The 18,094-nt window shown below is 39.6% G+C and overlaps 1 long non-coding RNA gene across 5 annotated transcripts in view; it reads right to left on the reverse strand.

Moving 5' to 3' along the window:
- The window catches only part of LOC129397305 (uncharacterized), a 524,961-nt gene that overhangs the window by 58,561 nt on the left and 448,306 nt on the right, over positions 1–18,094 (reverse strand). For all 5 annotated transcript variants that reach the window (XR_008624583.2, XR_008624581.1, XR_008624580.1 and 2 more), the window contains 2 exons: positions 7,393–7,548; positions 5,203–5,327 (listed from right to left, as the gene is read on the reverse strand). This is a non-coding gene — a long non-coding RNA (uncharacterized LOC129397305). The remainder of the gene's footprint in view (positions 1–5,202; positions 5,328–7,392; positions 7,549–18,094) is intronic.

Consider the following 18,094-nt stretch of genomic DNA (forward strand, 5'->3'; position numbering starts at 1 on the left):
CTGTAATTTTTTCTTTTTCTTCTGTCTGGTCTGATTTTGGAATCAAAATTATAGAGTGAATTAAGGCAAATTTTCTCTTTTATAATCCCTACAAGAGACCATTTTCTTGGAAGTTTTGAAATGCTGGAACTGATACTCAGTACACATAAGCCTACCTGTACCCACTGTTTAAAATTTACATCTGTTCAGATTGGGTAGGGTGCACACTGTACTCATTGAGGATTATTTTAAATTATGCCTTGCAAAACTTGCTGAGAAAGTAACTTGGGCTTGTGTTTTCTTCCCAGAATTATTGTTAGCAATGGATTGCATTTTAAAAATTTTTATAGAAATGTTCAGGCTTTCTATTTCTTCTTGAGTCCATTGTAATAAATTTTTTTGAGGATTTTTTTCATTACATCTAAGTTTCCAAATGTATTGCCACAAACTTTTTCATGTTCTTATCTAATTTTTATACCTCTGCTATGTCTATAGTTATGTTCCTTTTTCATTTCTAATATTTTTATTTCTGCCATCTCTTTCATTCTCAATCTTGGCAGAAGTTGTTTCTCTGAAAACATTAATAGAAGAGAAGTTGTACTTTGTTGGTTTATTTATTTGTGTGATTAAATTTTCTCTCATAAATTTTACTCTTACATTTATTATTTTCTTTCTTCTACTACCGGAGATTTATTCTGTTTTATTTGATAATGACTTGTTTTGGATTCTTACTTCCTTATATTTCAGTTACTTAAGTGGCTAAAACTTTATACCTTTTTTCCTAATATAACTTTCCTAAGGTAACTTTATACCTTTTTTCCTAATATAATTATATTAAGCTATAATTTTTCTTCTTAGCACTGTTTTCACTAGATGCTAAAAGTTGTATATGTAGTATTTTCATTCTACATTATCTCCATCTTCTCTTTTCGGAAATTCTATTGGATGTATTTTAGATATTGTCATTATGTCTTGATATTCTTTAACATACTTCCCTGCTTTCTTATGATTTAATCGTAAGAATTTTTTAAATGCTATTATTACTCTTTTTTGACTCATGTTATTTAGAAGTTTTAAAATTAATAAATATATGTATATATTTTAATTTATTTTTTTGTTAATGATTTCTTTTTTTTTTTTTTTTTTTTTGAGACAGGGTCTCCCTCTGTTGCTCAGGCTGGAGGACAGTGGCACAATCTTGGCTCACTGCAACCTCCACCTCCTGAGCTCAAGCGATTCTCCTGCCTCAGCCTACCAAGTAGCTGGGATTACAGGCACCTGCCACCATGTCCAGCTAATTTTTTTTTTTGTATTTTTAGTAGAGATGGGGTTTCACCATGTTTGCCAGGCTGGTCTTGAACTCCTGACCTCACTGCTCACCTCGGCCTCCCAAAATGCTGGGATTACAGGTGTGAGCCACCATGCCCAGCCCCAATCATTTCTATCTTAATTGCACTTGGATCCAAGAAGATGAACTATAGATATCTACGTGTTAAACATTTGTTGAGACTTCTTAATATGGCCTGCAATATGGTCCATTTTCATAAATTTTTCACATGTGCTTCAAATGAATGTTTATTACTTTTTAGATACAATTTTCTTTAATGTCTATTAAATCAACCTTGTTTTAATATTCTATACTTCTTGTTATGATAACCATCATAAAAAATACAGAGTTTCATTACTAGAGTTTCAAAAATGTACAATAATACTATTTACAAGAAAAGAAACACATCAGAAACCTAAGGATATGAAATGTCTGAAAATAAAAGAAGGAAAAATGAAATAATGGAAAAAGACATGGCAGAAAAACTAATAACCAAAAGAAAACTCTGGTATACATTGAAAATACAAGTAATTATTTATTAATATTATTTTACTTCTTGACCAATTAATAATTGAGATTATGAAGTATCTCATGATGACACATTTGTATCAATTTTATTTATTTTAAGCATGGTTTATTAAATATAAGATCATAATTGTTAAATCTTCTTATGGAATTAATCCTTTTATTGTTATGTAGTAACTCTTTCTATTGCTGATAATTACTTTTATTTTGGATGTATACCAAAATTTTATTGTGGTTATTAGTTTTTCTGCTATGTCTTTTTCCATTACATCATTTTTCACTCTTTGATTTTCACACATTTCATGTCCTTATGTTTCTGATGAGTTTCTTGTAAAGAGTATCATTGTACATTTTTAAAGCTCTAGTATTGAAAGTCTCTGTCTTATTTATTTATTTATTTTGCGGAGACAGGGTCTTGTTCTGTCACCCAGGCTGGAGTCCAGTGGTACAATTATAGCTCACTGCAGCCTGACCTCTCAGGCTCAGGCAATACTCCCATCTCAGCCTCCCAAGTAGCTGGGACCACAGGTGCCCACTACCATGCCTGGATAATATTCTTTATTATTTTTGTAGTGACAGGATCTCCCTATGCTGCCGACCGAGGCTGCTCTCGAACTCCTGGGCTCAGGTGATTCCCCCACCTTGGCCTCCCAAAGTACACAGGTGTGTGACTCACTGCGCCTGGCCATCTCTGTCTTTTAAATGATGGATTTAGTCCAGCCACATTGGCAAGATTGCTGACATACTATATTTGGAATTGTTTCTACCGTCTTCTTTTTACTTCTCATTTGTTTCCTTTTTTATACCTTTGTTTTTTCCCCAGTCTTTTTTTTAGATTGAATATTAGTCTTAGCTATGTCGTCTGTTTTTCCAATTTTACCTTTATATTTATAACTTAATATTTTTAAAGCAGATACCTTTAACATGTACCATGCCCGGTTAGCTTTAAAATGCTTATTTATACTTTAGATATCCTTGTGAACAAAGTAAGGGTCTTTGAATATTTTAACTTCCATAACCCCTTCCTGACTTATATGCTTGATATTCACTATTTTGGATCTGTCCTTTTAAAACCCCACACATCAGTAATTATTACCATTTTATATGTATTTATATGTTACATATATACTATATATATAATTTAATTCAGACAAGGTTTATTAATATCAATGATTTTCATCCTAGATTGCACTTACCTGGGAAGCTTTTATAAAATATTGATGTTTGAGATCCACCCAGGCTGTTTAAATCAGAATCATACTCAGGTGATTGTATCTAATAGGCAGGAATGGTTCGCAATCAACTGTTTAAATACCTCTACATGTTTGCCAATTTCTTTGTTCACTATTTCTTTTTGCTTCTCAGATATTCCTTCTGAAAAATATTTTTCTGTTTCCTGCAATACCTCTTTCATAAGTTTTTAAATGAAGTTCTATTGTGGCAAATTCTGCTTTTGCTTGTATAAAATGCATTTATTGTGCCCTAATTTCTGAAAGACAGTATTGATGGGGACACTATTTTTGGTTGACAATTTTTTTTTTCTGTCTTAGCTCTTTGGAGATATTTTTGTGCTGAGTATTGTTTTCCATTGTTGCTGTGAGAAGTCTTCTGACGTCTAAATTTCCCACATTTTTAGTTTAGTTTAGTGTCTTCTCTCTGGCTGATTTTATCTTGGAGTTCTAGATTTTCAATACAATGTATCTCATTTATGTATGCTTTAAATGTGTCTTTCTTGTGTTTCCTTTGTCTATCAATGTTGTTTGCTGATTGTATTAGTCAGGGTTCTCCAGAGGGACAGAACTAATAAGATATCAGATGGAGATAATTGAATCATGGGAGCAGTTTCCCTAATCCTGTTCTCCTGACAGTGAGCTAGTTCTCATAAGAACTGATGGTTTTATAAGGGGTTTCCCCCTTCACTGGGCACTCATTCTTCTCCTTTCTGCTGCCATGTGAAGAAGGACGTGTTTGCTTCGCCTTTCATCATGATTGTAAGTTTCCTGAGGCCTCCCACGCCATGCTGATCCATGAGTCAATTAAGCCTCTTTCCTTTATAAATTATGCAGTCTTGCGTATGTCTTTATAGCAGCGTCAGAACAGACTAATACACTAATCCGTTCTGGAAAATTCTTAGTTATTATCTCTTCAAAGACTGAATCTCTTCCATTCTCTCCATCTTCTCCTTTCAGAAATTCTATTGAATGTATATTAGATATTCTCATTATGTCTTCATATTCCTTAACACACTTGCCTGCTTTCCTTGTCTCTTTGTATTGCATTGTGGGTAATTTATTCATACATATCTTTCAGATAAATAATAATCTCTTCATCTGTGTCTAAAATACACTGAGTGTTTAACTTTGACCATTGTAGTTTTTATTTTTATTTGGATGTTTTTCAAATCTGCCTGGCCATCATATAGTCTCTTTGTGTTTTTTGTTTTGTTTTGTTTTGTTTTGTTTGAGAGGTCCAAATGAAGTAAACTGGATTTTTGCATGAGATATGGAAGTGTAATTTGGCTCTGCATTGGAACCTGTTTCTAGAGTCTCCTTTTCTTTTAAGTACTTTAGATGTTTTCTGATTATTTTCACCACCCCACAGTTTTTACATATCTCAAACAAAAAGAAAGGCATGAAAATCTGTGAATTATGATGAGCATTAACAATAATCCCTTGGCAAAAATAAAATTCCAGAGTTTATCCTATCCATCTTGTGCTTTGATACAGAGTAGGTGTTATTAGTCAAGTGTTACCAGACAAGTGTTACCAGACAAGTGTTATGTACTCCTGATGTCATTTATCTACAAAATTGTCCTTTAATTTGCCTATAATTGCCCTTGGGCAAGACTAAAGCCCAGGACAGATTGAGTGCCCACAGCTTTTCACCCTGACCAATTAGGCACATTTACATGACTGCCCTACTCTGCAGCTCAGATCTTGTCCAGAAGCCCAAGAGAAACATTACTCAGCATCAATCAGTAACAGGATCATGGTTCCAGAGGTTTAACTGACAAGTGATTTTTGCTGATTGAACAAAATATTTTTCCATAACACCACCATGTTGACTCTGTTACTAAGCAAATCTCCCACTCTGGATTTTTGAGTATCATTAGAATACGGGAATGTGGGTGTGCTGCTGGTGATAGGAATGGAAAAAGGAATTATTTTCTCCATGTTCTACCTTTTTCCTCAGCCCTTTAAAATATTACTGTACTGATGTGGCTCTCACATGACTAAATCTCCCTTTTCTAGAGATGACGCATCCTCACTGTGTTGGACATAGGAGGCAAGTCCATACAATGACACCCACAGGTGATCACTGAGTGCCCCCTGACCAGGCTGTACTTCTCACCTAATGAGCAATCACCATACCTTATTTTTCTTTCTGATCCCATATAGCAGCTCTTCCAGGCATACAAACTAGTACAGTTGATTGAAGGTTCACTCGGTGCAAAAGCACTCTTCATATACTATCTCAGTTAATGCTTACAAGACTCCTGTGAAATAGATAATATTAGTATTTCCATCCTATAGATGCAGCACTTGAGCATCGAAAGGGTTAAAATACTTGCCCAGGGTCACATGACTAGAAAGTTGCAGAGCCAGGCTTGCCAAAGACAGCTGCTGCCTTGTTTCATATCACCTAGCTTTACAGTAACACAACTCTATTATTTAAGATAATGATGTTAGTGTAGAGTGAGAATAAATAAGTAGTGGTCAAGTCTGGAAATAAAATAGAAAGGCAGATGAATACATTTACTAGGGAATTTTCTTTTGATGTATAGTTGTGACTTGTTTCGTCTTCCTTTATGTATTGAAGATAAAAGTGTCAATTTTGTATTACTTAGAGCAGAGTTTCTCAACCACAACACTATTGACATTTTGGATCAGACAATTCCTTGTTGTCTAGGGATGGGCTGTGCATTGTAGGATATTGAGCAATATCTCTGGCTCTCCACACTAGATGCCAGTAGCATTTCACCAACCCCAGCTGTGGCATCAAAAATATCTCCAGACATTGCCAAATGTCCCCTGAGGGGACAAAATCATTCCCACATTGAGAATCACTAATCTAGGGGATCTCTGAGAGCAAACAAAATAATTGCTCTGCCTTGAAAATTAGACACTGCTGGCACTCAGTTGGGTGGCCCAAGTGAGAGACCCCAGGGAGCCTTCTTTAGTTGGAATGAGAGATTGTTCTGAACCAGAGCTGAGTCAGGACCCAGTGTGCCCATGCCCTCTTCTTAGTAAGAAAAGGAAGATGTAGGAACTTAGGGCACAGCCAGAGATCACTGGTTTGTTTTCCAGATTCAACTTCAGGGAACTTAAAATAACTGTTCTGGAACAAATGCTTAGTGATGTAGAAGGAGGAAATAACACCTCTCATTTACTGGAATATCAGATCACTTACATCACTTAATTCTTAAGATAATCCAATAAGTCAGGTAGAATTTATCATTTCCATTTTACAGAATCAAAAAGGAATGCCTAAGAAGTTGAAAGACTAGCTCACTGTTAGAAAGTGAGGTAACTGGAAGAAGGACATTGTTTTTTTTTTGAGATGGAGTCTCACTCTGTCACCCAGGCTGGAGTGCAGTGGTGCAATCTCAGCTCACTGCAACCTCCACCTCCCAGGTTCAAGTGATTCTCCTGCCTCAGCCTCCCAAGTAGCTCAGACTACAGGCATGTGCCACCACGTCTGGCTAATTTATATATATATTTTTAGTAGAGATGGGATTTTGCCATGTTGTCCAGGCTGGTCTCCAACTTCCGACCTTTCTATCTGACTTAAATGTTTATGCTCTTTCCAATCCATCCCAGGATTTTAGAGAGAATCTTCTAGAGATTACATGGAAACATTAATAGAAAACCTTCCTTTCATTCACTCATTTGTCCAGCAAAAATATACGTACACCCACTCTAGGCAGATGCTATGCTATCCACCAAGGATACAAACATAAAATCTAATCCCAGCCTTAAAGAGCTCAGATTAGTGAAAGAAAAAGACATACATAAAATATTTATAATACAACATGCTAAACACAGTGATAAGGACATCCATGTAGATGGTACTATGGGAACACAGAAGAGGGAAACCCAATGCAGCCTTAGGAAAGTGATGGGGAGGGTTCTCAGGGAAGGCTTCATGGAAGAGGTGGTATGGGAACAGAGTTCAAAGATGTCAGGATTTGTCCTAGGAAATGACAAAAAAATCTCACAATTTCCCACTGAAAATCAACTGCTACAAATTGCAGTTTAGATATGACAACAGAAAAGTACACCAAACATTTTCATTAAAAGGAAAGACAGTATGTTGAGGGGAGAGACCCCAGCCTTCTTTGCTGGCGCAAGGTGTATCATTTCTCAGCAGGTGCTGAGCAGGAAGACTGACTGCCATTTGTATTAGTCAAGGTTCTCCATAGAAACAGAACAAAAGGAGGGATGGGAAAAGGTAGGGAGAGAGAGATTTTAAGGAACTCCTCATGCAACTGTGCCAGTTGGCAAGTCTGAAATCTATAGAATAAGTCAGCAGGCTGAACATGCAGGCAAGAGTTACATTACCTTCTTGACTCTGAATTCCACAGGGCAGGCCAGCAGGCAGGAAACTCAAGCAGAATTTCTACATTGCAGGCTTGAGGTAAAATTTTCTTCTTCCAGAAACCTCACTCTTTGCTCTTCAGGCCTTCAAAGGATTGGATGAGACTTACCCACATTAACCTGCATAATTTGAGTAAAGGAATCTGCTTTAGTCAAAGTCTACTGATTTAAATGTTAATCACACCCACAAATACATTCATAGCCACATCTACAGTGGGGTTTGACCAAACAACTAGGCATCATAACCTAACCAAGTTGACACATAAAATTAACCATGACACCATTGTTGTTCACTCATTAATCTCTCCCAGAAAGAAATATAATTTTCTATCTGGAAACCTATTAGAACTGGGAAGTTAAAATCTCTACAGCCCAATGTGCTACAGGCTTCAGATCCCCTGGGAAAGTTGCGGCCTGGGGTGGGGAAGGAAACATATCAGCTAACATTCAGTTGAATATTTTAATACCACTCTTAGAGTCATAAATCCCAATATGCCTTAGCCCTAAAGCAGATCCCTGAAAGAGACAGAGTAATTCTTAAGGTTTTGGTAATTCAAAATCCATTTTAAATATACAAAAGGAGCTCTTTAATGGGCCCCAAGGTGAATCTTTTCATAAAATAATAAATTAAGCGGGGTTTTTTCCAGTTCGAGGAAACACTCATGTATTTCTAACATCCTACACTAAAATGCCTTGACTTGAATAGCTGTGTGTGTGCATGGACATGCATTTATTCATTTCTGTTTTTTCTTAACAGACAAAGAGATGGAATAATTTTATTCAGGTCTGATACACCAGTGTATGCCTGAGCATGTATATGTATATATAACCAGTAACATCTCAGTTATTGTCATGACGGGAAACATTTCTTTCCATGAACATAATTTGTTGGTTATATCAAGACGATCATTCCCACATTTAAATAGTGAAATTGTCCAGGAAAGAAGACTCCATGGTACACAACAGATTCTTAACCAGAAATCTTTAATTTAATAACCAGTTAATTTGTTGCAGAATCCACATGCTTTGACAAGGAGTCCATACAAATAAACCTCTGACAAATCTAAGCTGAATTAATCAGCAGGAAGAAAAAAAATGCTTTCCTGTAAACTTCGCCCTGATGAAAAAGACAGGGTGTCAGAAGTCCATGACAAAACCCAGGCACATCCAAAATAAGTTTGATTATAAAAGCAAGAACTCCTTTCTGGTTTTGTACGATGACTGGGGGAGGGCTGGCAAGAACATGATAAATTATTCAGGTTTAAGAGACAGTGATAAAAATGTAAATGCAATCCTGTCACAGAATCTTTGCACCAGCTGAATAAATTCAAACTAGAAGCTGAATCAGCATCTCGCCTCTGATTAAAACCAATTGAAAGCACAAAGACAGGAAGAAGAAAACCTCGTAAGTTCTTTGGAAATAGCAGATAAATTGATCAAGCATAACTGCAACATTAAGATGAAACAGTTTTACTAATATTGACCCCAGGCCAAGGGGCCCTGCCAGCTCTCTTCAAATGGTAGCACTTGTAATCAAAGAACTAGGTCTTATTTAAGCTCAAAAGTGATTATTACTTCATTAATTATGGTCATGTCCCTATTCTTTCATTGTGACCACATTTCGTCTTTTCCCAAAAGCAGTCCATTAGCCTCATTTCATCTTTAATGGGTAATATGTTCCTTTCTGAGCATGCTTTCTGTGTGCATAGATTCAAGCTGCTGAACAACAGCTCTACATCCCAAGCCGGTGCCCAACATTGGCCCTATACTTGCTTGACACTATGGTCAGAGAGCACAACAAAATAAAAAAAAAAAATTTTTCATATCTATTCGAGACAGATCAAGAGATAACATACGAACATGAACAAATGTATTTTTCTTCTACAGCTCAGGGATTAAAAGCTGGGGCTCGGTATTCAGGCTCCCTGGGTTCAAAGACAGGCATGCACCTCACAAGAAGTCAGGGGCTGGGCAGCCTTTCTTATCTCTAACACAGGGATAACAACAGGGTTTGTGGCAAGGATTTAATTAATGGAAAGAGCCTGGGATGTGTCTGGCACATAATAAGTGCTCAATAAATGTTAGTTCTTATTAACATTGTGTTTACATTAAACATATGCCACTGTCACCGGTAGAGGGTTGTGGCTTCAAGTTGTCCAGGTTCTTGGCATTTTAAACAAAGAACTGGACAAAATGCCCAGCAAAGCAAAGAAAGAATGAAGCAACAAAAGAACGAAAGCAGGGATTTATCGAAAACTAAAGTACACTCCACAGTGTGGAAGCGGACCCATGCAGTAGCTCAAGGGCCCGGACACAGAAATCTTCTTGGGTCCAAATACCCCCTAGAAGTTTCCCATTGGCCACTTCATGCTCACCTCAAGTAAATGAAGCGGTAGCCGGCAATCACTCTGATTGGCTGCAGAAAGCAGCCAACCAGAGACTGAAATGAAGTTACAAAGGTCACACTCCCGTGCAAACATCCGATTGGTTGCAAAAAACAACCAATCAGGGGCTAAGGTGAAGTTACAAAGTTATATTTCTATGCGAAAAAAGACTAGACCTGCAATCAGTCTGATTTGTGGTGGACAGCCAATTTCTCATCTGCCCGGCAGAAAAGGTCAAAGGGAGTAGCCTCTGGTCCTTTTGTTGCTTCGGCGTGGAAAGTTAGGGTTTTCCTTTCAAGTTAGTTCTAGGAAGTCAGCGTGAAACAGCCTTAGGTTCCCTGCCTCCAGACACTATTCTCCTGCCTCATCACCCACTTAGGAGTTAGACAATTCGGTTGAGTGCTTAAGGAAAAAGTCAGCAGGCAGTCCATCCAGCCACTCCTGCGCATCTACTCAACAGCACAGCCTGGCGTGTCCACTTATACGCACACACAGAATGCCATAAGAAGTGGGCTGCTGTGCACAGTCTCTCCCGATTTGGCTATAAGCCCTTAGGATTCATTTCAACCTCATAGTGTAGTGAAAATTATAGAATTCTATCAATATCAGGTAATAAAGATGCTTAATGAGCCTATTCACAAATATCCACTGAGTAGTCCCCATATGCCCAGAACTATGCCATGCATGAAAGGGCACAAAAGATCTGGAAAAGGCTGTAAAGCCTTCCAGATGTTAACAACTATTTAGGGAGAAAAAAGGCTTATCCTGAATTACTAAAAGATTAAGCTAGTATGTGAATTATGTCATTATAGACAGTGATACAATAAAGCAACATAGCATAATGTGCTATTCACAGGTCTAGAACTTTCTGAAAAGGAGAATGAGAGGTGAGGAAGCTCTCGAGGGGCCCATGTGTTGGGGGTGGTGGATACGTACACACACACACACACACACACACACACTCACCCTGTCCTGCCACCATTAGGTAAAGTTTCCTGCCACTCCTTGCACATCCGTCATTACCAAAGAGATATTAAACTAGACAACTGTAAAAAAAATAACACCTTCAGTGGCAAAACTGCCTTATGCAGAGATGTGGATGATTTTTTACCTACTTCATCTTTGCATGTGGCTCAGGGGAGTTTTCTCAGCGATTAGCAGGGGCACTGGCAGAAGACAACAGGCCTAGGAACTTCCCTGGCTGCCCTCACCATTGCACCAACCCCAAACCCCCCTGAGGACATCTTGCAGACCAGTAACCTGCTAACTCTCATTCCTCTCATTCCTTTCTTGCTGTTTTTCCTGGCTAGCTCCAGAGCCAGCAGAAGAAGGTCAACGTCACTCTTAAACTATGTCAAACAGTGTTGTAGTTCAGGAGTGGAGGTGAACTGTTTACACATGGTCTTTGTTTCCTCTAGCCAGGATTTCATTGCTGATCCTGCCCTACAAGGTCATACCAGAGGGCACAGAATGGGCCTCCCGGCCTACATGCTGCTGTGACTGTCTGTCTGAGGGAAGGATCAGATTTAGGCCTGGACATGTTGCTTTTGTTGTTGTTGTTATTGTTGTTTAAACCAATTTATTGGCAAGTCAGTGACATAAGGGCTTCAGGGAAGTTCCTACATATCTTCCTCCTCCATCACTCCTCAGCAGTCCTCTTTGCCTCTTCAATCAGCTTGTCCTCTTTGCCTCTTTAATCAGCTTGTCCTCTTTGCCTAAACATTTCTGCTTTAGAAGGGCAAACTGTCCAGCTGATTCTTGAGCCACAGTTTTCAATTACAATGTGTGATGGGGTGCTTCCTTCTTTTGTGTGAAATTCCTATTGTGAGTGACCTCCCCTTTGAATGAATTAGGTCACAAACTGTAATGGCCCTTTTTTTCCTGGTACTGCAAGCCCATTTATTTTTATTTTAAGAGACAGGGACTTGCTCTGTTACCCAGGCTGGAATTCAGTGATGTGATCATAGCTCACTGCAGCCTCCAACTCCTGGGCTCAATCAATCCTCCTTTCTCAGGCTCCCAAGTATATAAAACTACAGGTGTGTGGGTATTTTTAAAAAAAATTATTTGTAGAGACAGGGTCTTGCTATGTTGCCCAGGTGGGTCTCAAACTCCTGGCCTCAAGAGATCTTCTCACCTCAGCCTCCCAAAGTGCCAGGATTACAGACATGAGACACCGTGCCCCGCCCTGAAAGCCCATTTTGAACCCAAGGCACTGTGTTGGAAATTGGATGAAGATTTTTAAAAAATAAGTCACATGTAGTTCTTGCTTTCATATTGATAACAATTTAGTATTGCTATGAAGTTGAGCAGGAAGTGAAGGCAAAAATATTGATATTCTTGTCAAGCGCATCCATGTGAAGAGACCACCAACAGGCTTTGTGTGAGCAACAAGGCTGTTTATTTCACTCGGGTGCAAGTGGGCTGAGTCCGAAAGGAGAGTCCGTGAAGGGAGATGGGGAAGGGATTGCTTTATAGGAGTTGGGTGAGTAATGGAAAATTACAGTAAAAGGTGGTTATCTATTGCTGGCAGAGGAGGGGGGTCACAAGGCACATGGTGTGGAGATCATAAAAGACTCATCGTCCAGAAGAAGAATGTCATGAGGTCGATCGATTGATCAGTTGGGGCAGGGCAGGAACAAGTCATAATGGAATGTCTTAAGGTTGGTCATTCAGTTAAGACAGGAGCTGGCTGTTTCACTTCTTTTGTTGTTTTCGATTGCCTCAGGCCATTTGGATGTATACGTGCAGGCTTGGGCTCAGAGGCCTGACAATTCTAATATAAGGCAGAAGCCCAGATGAATAATACAGGAAAAGTTCTGGAAAGTTGTAGGCACAGGGAATAGCAGGAGCTAAATATTGAGGATGGAGAGGCCAGGTTGTTTGCAGGCCAGTGAGCAGATCATCTGGTGGAATTGTATGGTCACAGGCCATCCAAAAGCCCTTTCTGAGATGAAGCAGAGAACTTCAGAGAACAGCTGCCAACTGTCTTGCTCTTAGAACTTCAAAACTTGCCCTCTCTTGCCTACCACATCCAATTTGGAGCCTACTTCCTATTAGTTTATTGAAATGCAAAATGCATACTAAAACCCTTAGCAGTAGTCTCAGACATTGAGCCCTTGTGGTTTTTAAAATCAGAGAAACATTACTTGGGAGTGGGAGATGCATGAACTATTTGCTCCTGGAAAGTGACATACTGAGGTTACTTGGCAGATGAGTCTCACACAGAATAGCCTGCTTGCTTTTGCCAATTTGCTAATATTAAAAACTGGAAAACTATGTAACTACTAAAAATATCAAGTAGAATGGGCTCCTTTAAAAACCTAGGAGCACTGGACTCTTCAAACAAAGGCCAAATAATTGTTTGTAAAAAGAATCCTGTGAAAGAGACACTGTGCTAGGTGGGCAAGTGGATCACCCTCCCATGTTTCAAATCATGCTGTGGCCCAGAAAACTATATTCCATAATATGAATGACAGGAATGAAGAGAAGAAGCAAGGCAAGAAAGGGAAGAGGTGAATAGTTACTGGAGAACAGAGGGAGGAAGCAAGGAAGAATGCAAAAGAAAGAAGAAATTGCACTTGCAGCATGTGGATCAGTATTTGGAAACTGTTGAATCAGATTAATTCCAAATTCTAGGACTATATCATGAATCTCTTTTTTTTTTTTTTTTTTGAGACAGATTCTTGCTATGCTGCCCAGGCTAGAGTGCAGTGGTGCTACCTCAGCTCCCTGCAAATTCTGCCTCCCAGGTTCAAGCGATTCTCCTATCTCAGCCTCCCAAGTAGCTGGGATTACAGGCATGTGCCACCACCATGCCCAGCTAATTTTTGCATTTTTAGTAGAGACGAGGTTTCACCATGTTGGCCAGGCTGTTCTCAAACTCCTGACCTCAGGTGATCTGCCTGCCTCGGCATCCCAAATTGCTGGGATTACAGGCGTGAGCCACCGCACCCGGCCTGTGTTATTAATCTCTTAAGTGAGCTCTTTAGCTTAGGGACAAAAGTATATACATTTTCATTTTGATCATGAATGTTATGAGAGATTAAATTGGACTACCTACCTGGTTAGAAGGAGGAGGTTGGGGTCAGGTTTGGGATGAGTGTATATCACCAGTGATTTCCAAATACTACAACATAATGATCCCTTGCTGGGGCTCTGGGTTGCAGTGTCTGGTATCATTACTCCACCCTGCATTTAAGCATGGGCTTGGAACCAGGTGGAGGGGACAAAAGATCTAGAAGGATTCTGCCTTTTTACACCAAATGGCTTTGTGATCTTTCCCTTTGTAATGAAAACCAAACCAGTCAGATTAAAACTATCAGCCCATTGAATGAGATAATCTATGTGAAGTAAACAGAAGTCACTGTGTCCTAGCAAGGTATCATTATGCAAATGGAGGTATAATGCAAGGTTCCTAACACCAGTGGTCTGAATGTGCTCCAGGGTCTCTGTCATCTTTAAACACATGTTCCCTTACATGTGGATATGCAGGGTAGATACAAACTGAGAATGGAAAATTTCCCAGACTCTCTAATATCTAGGCAACTACAGTGTGGTCAGTGGAAATTAGATGTAGATGCAAGAGTGAAAAATAAAAGATTCTGAATTCTGCTTTACAGAATTTGGAGCTGTTCTGGGGCTTTCACTGAAAGGAGAGAGGTGGCTGGGTTGTAATTCCTAGCATGCATCATTCAGTACGAGGGAGGTTGTGCTTCGGTGACAGTCCTGTCCTCCCAAATATCAGTGGCCTAAAACAAAGATTTATTTCTCACTTGTACTATACATCCCTTGTGGCTTGGCTGTAGGTTTTGTGCTGTATCACCCTCACTGAAGGATCTAGCCCAATGAGGCAGTCCCTGCCTGGTCATTATCGGCAAAAGGAAAGAGATCTTTGAATGGTTTTGTACCAGCAATTTAATATGATAGTATGGTAGTAACACGCATCACTTTTACTCACAACTCATTGGCCAACACTAGTTATCTGGTACCAGCTCAGTCTGAAGAAGGCGAGCAAGAAATGCAGTCCCACCGTGAACCCAGAAGGCAGAAAGCCAGAAATATCTAATCAACTGCATTCATAACAACCACATGACACATCATTGTATTTGAATAAAATTGCACTGGTCTACCTGGGTAAAAGGTATGTGAATGCTCAGATGCTATGGCTGAGTCTGCCATGGCCTTTGTTATTTATTTTAATGACATTGATAATTACTCTCTTTATTGATAGTATGATCATTAATTTTAATGACATTAGGTAGTCATTAACTTTTTCTAAAGCCAGTCAGGAACACTGTAACAACTAGAGGCCACAGGGCAACTTCTTTAGTACAGGAGTGAACGTGAGTCACAGTGTTGTCACTGAGGTCATCTTTGCACTGAAGGTTAGAAACTCAAAACAAAGCTCAATGTGAAGTGACACTCAGAGTATACACTTGCCTCCTTGCTTAGCATAAATCACTTAACATTTCTAAATACGTGTTTTTTGCCATGTGCTTGATAGGCAGTGGAAATAATGAACAAAATTCTCTCAAGCAAGATTGGCCCTATGAACAAGTGAAGATGGTGGGCGATTTCAGCTGCTTCAGAATCACTCTACCCGTCTCAAGGACAAAGGGAAGAAACCCAAAATACTAGATGTATTATATATTTTCTAGAGTCCAAAAGTGGTGTGGCTCAGTACATAATGTCTGTGGATCTGATACTTGAAACAACTTACATCCCACGGCACTGTTGTTCACCTCAGTGGATGCGGGACCTCTCACTGCTGGCCGGCCTCCTGAATTGTTCTGAGTTTCCAGGGTGTCTTCTGCAAGGCCTTTCCCCACAGGTTGCTGGAGACTTTATCCCTGTTGCAGGAGGCCCAGCAGCTTCGCCCCAGAGGCCACCAGTGCCGCCCAGGCGAGGCAGTGCTACTTCTGAAGTGCTGGACATTGCTGCTTCCGCTGGGCATTGCAGCTCCACTGCTGCGGCCGTCCATCTGTACACATCTGTCTGTCCAGCTGCGCCATGGAGCCCAAGACGTCATTCAAAGATGGCAACACCAAGAGTGCTCTTCCTGGGAGCTGCTACTCCTCAGCCACTGCTCACCATCCCTCTCCATTTGAGCTTTCCGAGAAGTTTGATGAGGTAAAGGAGAATATGATTCCATACCCTTTGTGTGGGGGCAGGAGAGGGGTCCATGGCAGTGAAAGTTGGGTGACAAATAATATAGTGTTTAGTTAAACTGTTCTATAAGCATTTAGTCACAGTCCTCTCACTCCTAACAACCCACGCCTGAGTGAGTAGAAGCTGTGACCACTGTTGACTGAATATAAATTACCAAAATATCAGAATCACTCCTCACTCTCCAGCCATTGTTTTGTTATGAGTTACTTTAATTTATGTAATGTATACAATGTGCTGAGAGCGTTGGTAGGTACATAGTAGTCCCTACACAAATATTTTGTTGTGGTTGTTGCTAAGCATTCAAGTCCTTCCTTGAGAAGCAGGTATCATCTCTTAAAAACTCCTAAGGGTCATTGCAACCAACTTCTCAAAGATCGTCAAACAATCCCAACTATGTCTGAATCTCTTCTAAAACTCATACCCACCCAACGATTCTGCTAGCCAGAAACTGTTCATTTCACGTTATTCATAAGAAAACTAAAGCTCAGAGAGGTTAAGCAACTTCCTCAAGGTCACAGAGTAACAAGTGATGGAGCCAGGATTCAAACTCAGGACTGCCTGATTTTGAACCCATTTATACTATGGATAGAATAGAGGGTTAGAGCAGTGAATCTCAACCAAGGGTGATTTTACCCCATCAGGGGACATTTGGCAATCTCTGGAGACATTTTCATTCGTCACGGCTCCGGGAGAGGGAAGTAGTACTGGCATCTAATGGGTAGAGGCCAGAAATGCCGCTAAATGTCCTGCAATGCACAGGACAGGCCTCTCCCTCTCTCCCTACAACGCCCCCCAACAAAAGGTATCAGGTTCAAATGTCAACTGTGCTGAGGTTAAGAAACCCAGGATTGGAGGAACATATTAATACATTAAATTGCTAGGAAAGAAAAATCCAGGGACAGCAGGAAGAACATATTGAAAAAATACATTCATGATTACGGGTTGAAGTAGGATTTTGGTAAGCAGAGGTAGAAGGCAAGAATAGTAGAGAGAACAGCATGAACAAAGAAGGAGAAGAAATATAAGAGATATTTGCAGGAAAGTAAAAGTCCAGGAGCAGGGAAGAACTGGAAGTAGAAATTGAAAAGCTACATTGAGACTTAATTTGGGGAGGCCTGGAATGCAAAGAATTTAAGGGTAAAGAGCCTGGAACAAAATTTCTCAAAGTATTTGTCTTGAGCTCACCACGCTCACCAAGTAACATGAGGGTCTGTAAAAAAAAAAAAAAAAAAAAAAAAAATTCTTTTTTTTAATCCAAGCATTCTGCATCAATGCAATGGATATATGGCCTTAGACAATTTCAGTCCTCTCCCATCACTTGAAGAAGGAAAAACTGGGGCCCAGGGTATGAGGTCACTTCCCCATGGTCACTGGTGACTTAGTGACTGGGCTGGAACTGAAACCAAATCTTGGGATTAGATCCAGTGTTTATGATATATAGCTTGGTCCCTGGGATCTCAAAAGCACAGCCAGTTTTTTCTCCCTTTTATGATTCTTCCTGTATTTGTATAGAGAAGATTATCGGTGAATCGTCTTCATTATTTCCCTATTCCTACTTGAAGTGCCCAAAATGTGCAAGGCCAAATATTGTGGCACAAGCCAAATAGCATTTTTCTACTAAAAAAGAAAAATGTTGTTGAGGAAAGAGGGTCGGAATAAATGGAAGGGCTATTATTTTGCCCTTGGAGGCATTTTCTGAGAATCGAGGTTGAGGCCCGACAGGTATTTCCCATTTCAGCTTTGCATGTGGGCCCAACTTGAATGAAGAATTGAGACTTGGCTAAAGAGGCAAGTAACATAATCCTAAAAAGAATCCCAGGGATGGATCCAGGCGAGGCAGCTTGTACACAGAGCCAGGCGTCTTTGACCCACAGAACATTTCACAACCTGAGAGCTTCGTTTTGGAATTTTTGTATTTATTCCTCTCAATTGGGCAAAAAAAAAAAAAAGAAAAGAAAAATTACATTCCCACTGCAACATAAAGGTTATTTATTTCCAAACAAAAGAATTAGGAAATGTGAACTTTAAGGCTTTGAGACTAACATTAACTCATCGGCAAGAGACAGATGGTATTTTGTGTCTTCAATGAAGAGGCTGTTAAATGTGAACTT

This window comes from Pan paniscus, chromosome 13 (genome assembly GCF_029289425.2).
Source record: "Pan paniscus chromosome 13, NHGRI_mPanPan1-v2.0_pri, whole genome shotgun sequence".
NCBI lineage: Eukaryota > Metazoa > Chordata > Mammalia > Primates > Hominidae > Pan > Pan paniscus.